At 32.1% G+C, this 11,703-nt stretch overlaps 1 protein-coding gene across 3 annotated transcripts in view; it reads left to right on the top strand.

Moving 5' to 3' along the window:
• Positions 1-11,703, top strand: part of Arms (Ankyrin repeat-rich membrane spanning) — a 133,403-nt gene that overhangs the window by 28,175 nt on the left and 93,525 nt on the right. The window lies entirely within an intron of this gene.

The following is an 11,703-nucleotide window of genomic DNA, read 5'->3' as shown; positions in this document are numbered from 1 at the left end:
ATAAACAGAACATAAAATGGACGTATGTTGGATTTATATGACAATTAATATTTCGTTTGACAGGCGTCATTTTCACCCGCCACCCGCAATCCGCGCATCGCCTAGCGACGATCTTTTTAGACCGTGCCTCAACTAATGCATGGCCTTAACCAGCCATGACAGTCAGTTAATAGCCAATATTTCTTTACTGTCACATCCAATTTAAATTTCACACACAAGACTATTAGTTAAATTATTATATTTGGCGAAGATAATCGACCGTTTATTACTTCCATATTATTATCATCTAGTTAATAGGTCGTAACGTAAATAATTAGTTACTCAACTTCTGTTTCATCTAAATACAAACAAACATTCAGCAAAACAACGTCAGACTACATATTTTCTAAATATAATTAATATATTATTTTCCAATAGTTTTCAACTTGACTTGGAAATTTATTACGATATATTGCAATAAATAAACAATAATAACAATTCTTTTCGCATTTTCACAGGACGAGCTATTTCTGGGTATTGGCAACCGTGGATATAAAACAGTTTATTTGTTTTACGTAGCTTTCAATGGAAGCATTATATTATATAATAATATTACCTATTATTTACACATTCTGGTTGCCATTTATAACGGAAGTTACGTCTGTTGGCTACAATCTCCACAGTATTTTCAATTTTGTTCTCTCGTTGCTTCGTGCGAGATGATTTGCAAACCTGTTGATCGGTCACTATAGTAGACTGTGTGGTTTCTTTCTAGGTCACCGTCACTTTTTGTTTATTATTAAGAATATGGGAGATACCTACAGTCGTATGATCGATGATAGTTTATGCCGCTTGGGTATGCGGGTTCGTTAATACCATAAATAAGCCATATACACTTTTGTCTTCTATCTTCTTTGTATTCATAGGTATATAACGTTATTATGAGACCTCTCATGCGTTATAAATCGTAATGGAAGAAGAGAGTACCTACTAGTATTTCGTTTTATTTATGTTACGATCTATCGATTGTCATACAAATAAGTACAATATTATAGCGCCTGTAAATGGATTTACGGGCAGCAATAGTGCGTATTTTAAACTATCGTAACAATAACTGTTTACACGTAAAAATGCGGATAGTCCAATTTTATTCTTCAAGAGTAAGCGAGACGCGATGTTGTCATTTTGTGGTACTATTTGACAGGTCGTAACAATCGATCGGTTATTTTACCTGCAGGTTCGCCACTATCGTTCTACTGCGCAGGCGCAGATCGTCAAAATCCCAACTGTCGCATGAAAATTCAGAAGCTTCCGATTTTTTTTATTAATGCATGCAATCTTGCAACTGCAGGATAATACATGTTTACACGTACCTTTTCATGTTATGGCCACGATAATACTTACTGTCACCAGTAAATCCATGCACGTGTAAAGGGGGTATTAAGCCTAGTCCAGAATAATGTTATATCTATCTATCTGGCCATAAACAAAATATAAATATAGTCACCAATGTCTTTTTTATTATTCTGTCGCGGGTTGAAACCATAATATGAAAATGTACTAACTTTAGCTTATAAACATGTACCTAAGTGTGGTCATGTCTGCAGGATTTTTTTAAAGTTTCATCGGAAGTCATTCAAACTACATTTCTTGTATAGCAATAATTACAGGTGTGGACATGCGTTGACTGTAGGTATGTAGATTTCTGTAACGGCAAAAGTTTAGAAACAATTGTATAATAGTTGTTGTTTGAGGGCGCAATATGTATTTTGGTCTGGACAAAACTTTATTTTTGTATTATTTGTTCATAAACAAACACATATTGTATGTACTTTAAATTTAACTCTATCAATATTGCAATAAGGGTGATTCTTAACAGACTTTTATCAGATATCCGTAACCTTTAGTATTAATAATTATTATTTTCTTTTATTTTAAATTAAAATAACAATAAAACTGACGTATCCATATTAACGCTGTTTGGAAATGGACCCTTATTCAATACATGTAACGTTAATTTGCCCATAACTTTTATCTGTACCTACCTTATAATTTTTTTTATTACGAAAGAATATTTTTTTATGAAATGATTCCGGCAGACTTAACTTCAGGGAAGATTCAAAGTTTGTAATAATTTTATTTTTCACACACTTCGTCCATATACGTTAATGCAGTGTTTCCCAACTAGTTTGTCACGAGGAAAACTCAGGTGTGTTGCGAATATTTTTTGAAAACTATATACATACCTAGTTACATGTCAGTAACTTTGATTTGTGAAATCCTAATCGGTTAAGCGTGTCGCTAATTTGGAAATGTTGAAAGACACTGCGTTAATCGGTAGGCTTGATAGGTACTACATCGTGTGTCTTTTATTTTCATAACGCACCTACCTAGGCACTCAATGTTCAACTGTTTAATTAAAGCAGATCGCGAGGCCAAATATCTACAATAATTATTATTAAGCGTGGCTACAAACTGCTTCTATGATTTTATTACCATCGCAATAGGCATCAAGAGACAATTGAATATAATTAAGAATGACGTAATATTTTGTCATTACATTGAATAGGAAGTCACAAGTGGTAGATTAAAGCTTTATGGTACCATAGTAATTATTAGTAGTTTTTTTTATATTTAAAGAACATTAATATATTAATTATTACGTATCTACCTGTTACGTAAACTGTTCGCAAATAAATGAAGATGTTCGAGTGTTCAAAATATTACCATTTATTTCAATATGCTACAATCATCATTTTTTATAAACAGTTTACCATATTGCATGCGAAGTATGAGCAATAACTTGCACTACCGTTGACGTTTACAGTTTCGTGTCACGGTCTGTCTATATATTAGGCATTTATTATTACCGTGTAGCAGAAATAAATATATTACCCATGAACTAGCCAACACAATGTTTTTATATGTGCCAAAAATCTGTACCAATTAGAGAATCAAATCCCAAGCAATTTTCGTTACCCATGAATCCCGGGATTAGTAAACATAATCCCGAAATCTTCAGGATTGATTTTTTTATCAATCACAATCAATTAGTATGTGTACAAAATTATGTTAGTGAAGTGTATGTACCTGCACATGTCACAGGGGGAATCGCCAGATGCTCACGAATAATAAACAACCATTTTTTGTTGTCATACGCAATCGTACAAACATCAGAAAAATGATTGATTCTTTCATTTAACCATCTAGACGCTACTGACGTTCTAGCACGCGAGCGGCGTCTAACCGCCAGTTCCACGGACGTGCATGCAGGCACTTGTTTCTACGCCGCATTTTATGAATGTTGTCTTTCTTAAATACATAACTATTGCTATTGCTTTCACATTATTATCTATATTAAGTAAAATATTATTTACTCCATTAAACCCATGTATTTCCAAGATTGAACGTACACAATATTAACATTAAATGTCTTAGTATAAATAGTATTTATACTAGACATTTTTGACCGATTTTATCAATGCTATTTGTATAAATAATAAAAAATAATATTAACCCATTCCAGACAGACTTAAAAAGGCACACTGATTACTAAAATTGATATAACTCATGTATTATTCATTCAATTCAAATAAACTTTATGTATAAGTGGAATGAAAAAAACATGTCAAATATAGTTTTTTGGGTTTTTTTAGCCTTTTTTTATACAACATGACAGATAAAAAGTCCATGATAGAAGTAAATAATAAAAGGAAGATATACTAAAACTGGAGCTAAATATAATACTCTTCAAGATATTTAGAAGATGGATGGCCATTTTATGTTTTTTACTGTCTCAAACACCTCATACCTAGTGAACTGATCATTATTTTGACAAATTTAAATAAAAATAGATTTTATAAATCAAATATTAAAAAAAATATATAATGAACTGTTTATAACTAACATCATAAAATGATAGCTACATATATTATTAAGTAATTTAAACTTTTAATAAAATCTAAATATGGTTATTTTTTTTGATTTTCATCATGTCCTGCATCCTGTAACACCGGCGCCAAATTGGCGCCGATAGGGCGCGATGGGTTAACCATCGAAAAAAAACGCCAATCGCGGGACCTGTCCCGGGATCCCGGGATCATCAAATTGTAATCCCGAAAGTCCGAAATCAAAATTTTGGCTCGGGATTGGATTCCCTAGTACCAACTATATTTTTGATATTTAAACAGTGCCTATGCGATAGTGTACCATACATACAAATTACATGATAACATTACGAATATAGCATATTAATAAATTACAATAATTATTAATTGACTCACATGATTAAATATGTCATTATTATTATTTTATAAAAAATGTATATTGTTTCAAACGTCTGAACTAGTAACAACTAAATTAGTTTTTTACTGATTGATTAAAGAAAGAATCGATAAGCTATGAACGTTTGATAGTCATTTGCATAGTTAATTCGTGTCATGCCTACTGTATTAAATTATTCAGTATGCTACCTGTCTACACATATGCGAGAATATCAACATTAAAATACTCGATCGAGAAAGGTGAACATGTTGCAATGATAGAAATATACTTTTCGTACAAATGTCAAATTATTTTATTAAACGAATATCCGCTTTTGTTAGAAATGTAGGCAGGTGTATCACTGAATGTTCTGCAGTCTAAAACCAATAAACAAATCATTCTGCATTCTTCATTTGTACACATGACTACATGAAAATGCATGCATGCAGAAACAAGATTATAAAAATTACAAAAAACATCTTAGGAAGAAGGCAGTAACTCGCAAAATTTTTGAAATTGAGTTATGAATGCCATCCGTTGGGTAATTTTGAAAGCTATATATTCGGTTCACTTTAAAATCAGTATTATCACTAAAATACCGTTAAAATCCTCAGTGAAAAAATAGACATCTTCTAAAATAATACATTTTGTTTAGCAAAAAGGCAGTAATTGCACATATTCATGGCAGTTACTGCTTGTTTATTATTAATTTGTTTGTATTTTAACTTCTTACTAATAAAAATTACAACCGTTTTTTATTAATACACAGTACTAAAGTTTGAGAAAAAACACATTATGTCATTTATTTCGAAAGTGTGTGAGAGTCAGTTACTGCCTTCTTCCTAAGAAGTATGTACGCGTTAATCGCGGGATGAATTTTGGTCGATCACACCATATTGAGTCGTAAAAATGTAAAAAACATCTACTTTCAGTTGTAATAGGTATACTTATTGAGATTTTGAAGGGGAAGTCCTTAACCAGAATCATGAATCAATCCGCGTGACCTCGTCGTATCACTTGATTCGTATTGAATCACTCACGGCCTGCTGCAGGAGTGAAAGAATGAGAAGGTGTGAATTCTAGCGCTTTAAAGTGAGACATAGTTTATCCTTACCTTACAGTAAGTTGAAGAATGATAATGGGGGAGTAGTATACCACTGTTAGTTTTGATATTGGATAGTAGATCACAGTATACTTAAAGTTGGACATGCCCGAAATATACGATTGAACTTTAGTTTAGGATTGCCAATTAACCTTCATCTGTACAACTTAGCAGCATGCAACCAAAATACAGATAGATTTGTATTTGGATATGATTAAAAATAGTACCGGGGATAGGTATAATGTCAATACAATGTGGTTTTTCAATTATTGTTTTATTTTTTATATTGGCATACACGCTGTACAAGTAGGGTTGTCAATCGTCTCGGAATGGAAGTATCTATCCGAGATGCTGGTGGGATCATTATAATTTTAGAGAAAGTCACTGACCAACATCACTACACTCTTTAAAAGAGTTACTTATTTTGTTTGTTATGTTACGAGTATATTGTTGAAAAAATCACACGACCCTTCCAAAATTATTTTCTTTGTATTTATATCGAATTATATCGCTATTGGAGGCTTTATTAATATATTATGTACACTTAAACTGGTGTTTACGTATTAGAACTCCATTATAATGGTTTTAAAACAATTGTGCTTAGTTCTACTTTAATTGAGTCATATACTTGATTTATACGTGGGTGTATGTGTATAGGCTGAATCAGCTGTCAACGTTAATGAATCAATTAAAGGAAAATTAACACAAATTACGTTGTTTCAAAATCATAAACTGTATGAATTTAATTTTCTTTACATAATTTTGTTGATAGATTGATAGATAGAATTTTGTGAAATATTAGGTACTTATATTCATTCATATTTATGGTTCGGGACGTTTGTCCAGGAATCGCAATACTATTAATATTTTTAGTCTAACTTGCAACATTTCAGTTAATTTAATCATTAGACTTAGTAACCTTTTCAGCTTCAATTTCATATATATAGGCTAATGTAGAAAATGATGTTTGTCAACGCATGCGTGGTTTTCAATAATACTAGCCTCACTTATTTATATATATTATAGATATATTATTCATAACATTATATTATGTAAGTATACATGTTCATTGTTCATATTTATTTACCAATCAGTATTTTTGACTCTTGAGAGGTATTAAGTAAGCAGACATGTACCTTCTTGTCTGGTTAATCTCGATTATTTTAATTTGACTTCGCGGTACAGCAGTTCGCTAAACTTATTAACTCACGTTTGGTAACAAAATAATAATTCGTAATTGCTAAGTCAACCCTATGATTTGCAGTCTTATCGGGTCAATTAATACATAGAAATTTCATTCAGTCCAGTAATTTTCATAGCAATTGTAGTCTCTATTAAATATGAAACTGTTATATTCATAGAAAACGTTATCTAAAGACCTCAAGCCAAAAGTTTTCATCAATTATTTTGTATGTGAATTTCTATTATTTCTGTGTAAAATTTACTAATTCAGCGACGTTGTTCCAACACGAACATTGTCACCTTTACGCATATTATGGATGACATATATGGTATTTTTTTATATTCAACTATTTGTTTTTCAGAATTATCTTCGCTTTCCCATAACGCATAGTTTTTTTAGGCATCGCCTAATTGGTAGAGCACTGGTCTCTGAAGCCGTGCATCGCGGGTTTGACCCCTAGTAGTCTGCTAAAGAATCCATGCTTTTTCCAATGTGTGTTTGATCCAGTGCAGGCATCTTATGAGTTTGACGAATGGCTAACAAGTTTTCCAAAAAAAAAAAAATGGTCTGTTGATATAGCCTACTCCGCTTAGCAGCAAAAATGATAACCAAATTTAATATTCATAGGACTATTATGGAATATTTGGAAATATACGCATTGTGCGAACGAAAAACTTTAAATTTGATTTTATGGGTGGACTGACACCTCGTGATATAATTGAGACGCCATAACCGGGGATATAAATAAACGAATCGATGCTAATTTCGTCAATTCGTGGAAACGTCACTTCAAAAACATCATTAGACAGGCATCTCCCGTAGGCTTTGGTGAGTGATCGCCCCTGTTTGGGATGCAAACTGCCATTCTAATAATACGCATCATCGATCACCATATTATTAAATATTACCTATTCATCATACTTCGCACTAAAATGTATTATTTTTTGTTGACAGAATAATATTAGTATTACAAGCAACTTATATAAATAATCAAGATTCCGACTCCGATATTTGTAAGGTTTTTCAAAATTATGTTTTTTATTTTTATTTCATTATTAAGTACATAATGCGTCTTTATATTGTATTTATATGTAGGTCATTTACGATAATTAAATATCTACCAGGTCGCTGAAAAATTAGAAATGTTTATTTTCATCAGTAAACTATTTCTAAATTTTTGATTTGCGTATATTTTCGCACACAGACGATTATACCCATCGCGTCGGTTCTGCATTCAGTAGATATTAAATGATATATAAATCATGTTATAGTATGTATATTTATTAAAAGAGTTTGTATCCATTTAAAACTGTAAGTACCAATATGTACGTAATTAATCATATTATAAACCAAGCAAAGCTTGCAACCTAACCGTTGTAAACATTTCCGTTGGTCGAACATGTGATGTAGTTTCAAAAAAATACAAGTATATTTATTAATTGATTAAGTACGCGCGGATTGATACGTAAGTGGAAAAGTTTTAATACTGACGCAAGGAATAAAATAATATTACCTTGAGATAACCATCGCTCTTAATTTTTTGCAATAGAATAATAGATCGATCGCCGGATAAAGTTACAAAGAAATCCCACTATCTCAACGAGAAAATAGCTAGAGTATCCAACTGCATTATGTGTTTTATCTCGATATCGGGGGTAATCGGCACACAAATACTGTTCAACAGATTTTCATCGTGACCTAACAACCCTGCGTGGGCTTTGACCTTACCCAACGTACGCCTACGTGGATTATTATGAAGCTGTTGATACACTCAGATTTGCAGGCAGGAATTTAAATTATCTATCTATTTCGTACGTGGTCATCTAACGCGTTGTATGCTGTCAGGTTTCCTCAATGCGCGCCAATCTTCATCCAATATTCCGAATGTACGGTATTACATTATATTATTAGATTTATAAATCTTTTAAATAAATTTGTGTTTTCTAAACGTATTACATATTAGTAATCCTTTAGAGTCTTTAGACATATATTTAACCGGCGTGTCTCGCGTTTGATAACTAATTATGGTTGTATGAGTCGGTTTTTTATATGCTTAGCACACAATTGAAAATTTCTCCTTCAAATTCAAGACCTTTTAAGTCTGAGCTGCCAATCGAAAAAATATCCTTTCAGAAAAAAAATATTATTTCTCTCTTGACAAAGTCAATAACATCTATAGGTACTTATTATTATAGTAGTTTAAACTTACTATTCGTACTACTACGCAAACTGACTATCGTACATTGTATGCGGACCAAAGTACAAATATAATCGGTGTTTTTTAAGCCCGAAACAACAAATTAAATTTTAATCATATTTTTTTATTCGAAAGATCATAACATGGCATTAACATTTGAAAATGATTTCGGGCATATGGCCACATCGGCTGTTCTTGGCAAAGGGCATTTTGGACATCCAATGTTAGGCCACTTTTTTCTATCACCACAGTAGGTATATCACGAATAACACGAAAAATATTGGGTTCCAAGGCGTTAACTTTTTTTAGCTACTGGTTTATCACTATATACCAGTAACTTTGCGTAGCCCCACTGGAAATAATCCAGAGGTTTCAAATACCACGACCTTGGAGGCCAATTGACAGCTCCATCGAAATAAACTTATGATTTCAATAAGTCGATGGTGCCATCCCGTTGAAACCATAGTCGTCCGGACCATCCATATTAAAAAAAAAAAAAAAACACATTGATGATGGTTCGGTTACGATCTCCGTTGACCGTAACGCGAGCTCCTAATTTTTGAAGAAATAATGTTTCGATGATGCCACCATCGTGTAAACCGCACCAGACGGTGCATTTTGTGGTTTTATAGTCTATTTTATATAGTCTTTCGGGTCTCTTCTGAATTGGTCTCACTCTGTATGCGCCAGTTTGCCTATTAGCAAACCCGTTAATCCAAAAATGAGCCTCATCGCTGAACGAATTTTGCTGTAAAACAACGTCTAGAAGTTGCAGTAATAGAATAATAGACTTATTTTCAAAGTATATTTGGATAATTTGATGATTACATGTCAAAAAACAAGCGCAGTATCACAGCTCAGTTTGACAGTTAACCCTTTCGTAAGTTATATCTAAGCAAAAAAACATCCGTTATAAACATAGTACAAATTTCTATAATTATTATAGGACTACGGTTGAAAAATACTAATATGTCTCATATTAAACCGCAAACCCATCATAGTATTGTTTTGGCAAACACCGAGGGTACGCGTACCACAGTTTGGGCAGCACTGGCATAACACATTGCGACTATCATAATTAAAAAGAATCATCGTTTGCCCAACGTGTTTAGAAGCATAAAACACTGAAGTACAATAAGTATTCTATTTTTTTTTCTGGTTAGGTACTTACGTAGAAGTTTGAAAAAACTGTTTCAAACGTTATAAAAACGATCGTGTTTTGCTTTCGGACATCTTAATCGGTGTTCCACTGATGAAAAAATACAGAAGAAAAAATATAATACACCTACGTCTAGCATGTAATATAATACCATAATAGATTTTATTAGTGCCCAAGCGACTAATGTAATAATCTTGTTGAATAATATTTTACTTAGATTATCTATGTATATTCTAGAATCTAAAATCTAGGACATCTTTGTCGCAGCGATTATTATTTTAAAATTCAGCATTTGCAGATAATATTAGTCTAATTAACCTACTAACTATGTTATAAGGAAAATAACTAATGTTATGCATAATAATTATGACGTCAGCAACTACTGATCTTTCACAAAGAAATGTACTTACTTAGACCAACCCATGTGCTTACATAATATTGTCTGTGTGGTTTAAATAATATATATTATTTCTTTAACATTAAAACGGGCCATGATGCCCAATGACAGTGGTGTGTTATTGGTAGTATGATCAGTAATATAAGTGAAATAATCATGAACACACAGGTTTTGAGATAATCACATAAATATATTGTGACCTCACCGGATCGAACCCGCAACCCCCGGATGGAAGGTCATCGCCTTACGTACTGTAATATAAAGACTGCATTTGATTGTAATCGTCTTTGTATTACGGTTAGTCTTCCTTATATCTACATATAGTCTACAACTCTGCACGATCATTTATTTGTTTATGTGGGCCATATAAATGTAACAATGTTAATTTTTCGCAACCAGAGAAAATCAATGTACTTACAGAAATCTAGGACAAATATTGTCAAATTTACATAAATTTATGTTACGTATGAAATTACCAACAATAAATAGACGTAACTATAATAATGGATAACCATGACATGACGTAAAGAAGGGAATTTGCATATATGAAAGTATGGTAAGCCGGCTAATTAATTCTAAAATTTAAGGTATTCTGTTATCCCTATAATGAATATTATTATCTAAAATAACTAAATAATTATTATTGTTTGGTTTTACAATGTGTGTGTGCTGCGAAAAAATATTTCACCTGTTGACATACAATATTATAAATTATAAACCTCGGAGTAATAATATAAAGAGGGTGGGTATTGTTCGGCAAAATGAAGCCGTGTTTCTTGCGTATAACGCACAGTAGTACATCAATTTTATTTTTATTAACATTACCATGAAACGTTATACGAGCATGTTGTTTCTCAATACGGCTACTAAATTTAAAGACAACATAGTTTACCATAATATTTTCTACTAAATTAACTAAAAATAATTACCTCTAACTTTATATTTAACACAAAAACAATAAATTTCAGCATCGCATGCTCGCAATTTTTAAATGAATATAGTCATTCAAATCAATATTTACCGGCGACGCGTACAAAATATATTTAATTCAACCGTAAAAATTCTATCTTACTCTAACTTATATTGTGGAGATATACGCGTGCTGAATGCTTTCTCAATCGCACGTATGGTTCGTTTTTGTTCAGGCCTTATAAATATAAATCATCTTCTCCTATTTGCAAAATTCGTCTTCTTTTCAATGTACCTACTGTAAAATACCGCATTTGACTCAATTATTTTATCTTTCTCCGCGACCGTGACCGTATAAACTAGAAAATGTATTAGAAATCCACTGCGGCTTATTTAATTTCAATACCTACATATATTAGGCAATTCAATAGTAATTACAAGTCATTGAGCCCTTTGCCAAATTGTTTTTTTTAAGCTCTATGCAAGAATTGTTGATAATCTCATGCCATCAGCG

Source organism: Rhyacophila brunnea, unplaced genomic scaffold, assembly GCF_057557595.1.
Source record: "Rhyacophila brunnea isolate RB1 unplaced genomic scaffold, BYU_Rbru_1.0 scaffold_7, whole genome shotgun sequence".
In the NCBI taxonomy this organism is placed as follows: Eukaryota; Metazoa; Arthropoda; class Insecta; order Trichoptera; family Rhyacophilidae; genus Rhyacophila; species Rhyacophila brunnea.
Note: the sequence above shows the minus strand (reverse complement) of the source record. Positions and strands in the feature narration are given on the sequence as shown.